Genomic DNA, 2491 nt, shown 5'->3' with positions numbered 1-2491 from the left:
GATCGAGATTACGTGAAGCATCGGTATGATCGAGTTTACGTTCTGCATCGGTCTGCCCGATATTACGTGGTGCATCGGTCTGCCCTAGTTTACGTGGTGCATCGGTTTGGACTTAGAGATATATTTTCGACGTGAAAATGTTCCGATACAACTTTTGAACCAGGATAGTTAGAGAGATGATTTTTTCTGGGATGTACGTGGATCGGGGAATGGATTGTGGGAAATAACTTGCCATGACCGAGGTGTCCTCGAATTTTTTTTTTTTTCGAAAAAAATTTTCTGATTGTGGAATTTTCTCAAATTTGATTTGGTTGCCTCCTAATGTGTTCTAAAAGAGTAAATCAGTAATCGGAATCGAAAAATATTTTTCGGATTTTTTTTTTTTTCGAAAAAAATTTTCTGATCGTGGAATTTCCTCAAATTCGATTTGGTTGCCTTCTAATGTGTTTTTAAAGCGTAAATCAGTAATCAGAATCAATATTCATTGTCGACTTTAATTTTTATAAGGAAAAATGTTCACGTCCTTAAACGCCTCCCCATCATCAGCCCGAGTCCAAGTCGATGTCAGTCCCGAGCGGACGGTGTCAGATACTACCTATCGCCGAGGTCTGGACTTGGCGAGATATTACGACGTGAAATGTTCCGATACAACTTTTGAACCAGGATAGTTAGAGAGATGATTTCTTCTATGTTGTACGTTGATTGTGGAATGAAATACGGAAAATAACTCGCCATGACCGAGGTGATTACGATTTTTTTTTTTTTTCGAAAAAAATTTTCTGATCGTGGAATTTTCTCAAATTTGATTTGGTTGCCTCCTTATATGTTCTAGTAGCGATAATCAACAATCAGAATCAAAATCCATGGTCGGGTTTGATTTTTATAAGGAAAAATGTTCACGTCCTTTTTTACAACCCCGACTCATTGACGATGTTAGAACCGAGCCGGCGGTGTCAGATACGACCGATCGCCCCGGTCCCGATCGTCATTTACGTTGTGCATCGGTCTGCCCGAGATTACGTGGTGCATCGGTCTGGACTTAGAGATATATTTTCGACGTGAAAATGTTCCGATACAACTTTTGAACTAGGATAGTTAGAGAGATGATTTTTTCTGGGATGTACGTTGATTGGGGAATGGATTGTGGGAAATAACTTGCCATGACCGAGGTGTTCTCGAATTTTTTTTTTTTTTTCGAAAAAAATTTTCTGATTGTGGAATTTTCTCAAATTTGATTTGGTTGCCTCCTAATGTGTTCTAATAGCGATAATCAACAATCAGAATCAAAATCCATGGTCGGGTTTGATTTTTATAAGGAATAATGTTCACGTCCTTTTTCGCCTATGTTCTTTTTCGACGTGAAAAGTTCCGATACAACTTTTGAACCAGGATAGTTAGAGAGATGATTTTTTCTGGGATGTATGTTGATTGACGTACGAAACTTGGAAAAAAAATAGAAAAGACCGAGGTACTCTAGAAAAAAAATTTATTGAAAATATTTTTTTGATTTCGGAATTAATTCGAAATTCATTCAGATGTCTTCTATCAATATCGCGAAAGAAAAATCAATAATCAGAATCGATATTCATCTAAGATTATTTCCTTTTGGATTGTGTTAACATTCGGTACGATCTTGTCTACGTGATGCATCGGTTTGTTTCTCGGCTCTTGTGAGCAAGTTGGACACTCGAGACGGCCTCCATCGATCGGATTAGGCGGGCTTTAATGTTAACGTGCTGCATCGGTGTGATCTTGTTTACGTCATGCATCGGTATAGCTTTAAATCGCGCCGTAAAGTCGTTCACGTCATGCATCGGTATCTTAAATCGCGCCGAAAAGTCGTTCACGTCATGCATCGGTATCTTAAATCGCGCCGTAAAGTCGTTCACGTCATGCATCGGTATCTTAAATCGAGCCGAAAAGTCGTTCACGTCATGCATCGGTGGCACAAAAAAAAGACGCCGATGCATGACGTGAGCCGACTTTTCGGCGCGATTTAAGATACCGATGCATGACGTGAACGACTTTACGGCGCGATTTAAGATACCGATGCATGACGTGAACCGACTTTTCGGCATGAAGTCAGCTAAAATTATCGTGTGCATCTTGGGTCGGTCCACGTACCGTAGATCAGAGAGGGACGACGTACATACATCGGATACATTTGTATCCAACAAGTTACGATCGTCGTCTGATCCAGCGGTAATCGGACCTACTCTCGTGAATTTATTTTGCCCCTTGAATAATTTTGTACCGATGCACGACGTGAAGTCGACTTTTCGGCATGGTTTAAGCTAAAATTATCGTGTGCATCTTGGGTAGGCCCACTTACTACAGATCAGAGAGGGACGACGTACATACATCGGATACATTCGTATCCAACAAGTTACAATCGTCGTCTGATCCAGCGGTAATCGGACCTACTCTCGTGAATTTATTTTGCCCCTTGAATAACTTTGTACCGATGCACGACGTGAAGTCGACTTTCCGG

The sequence above is a fragment of the Harmonia axyridis genome, chromosome X (assembly GCF_914767665.1).
Source record: "Harmonia axyridis chromosome X, icHarAxyr1.1, whole genome shotgun sequence".
Classification (NCBI taxonomy): Eukaryota; Metazoa; Arthropoda; class Insecta; order Coleoptera; family Coccinellidae; genus Harmonia; species Harmonia axyridis.
Note: the sequence above shows the minus strand (reverse complement) of the source record.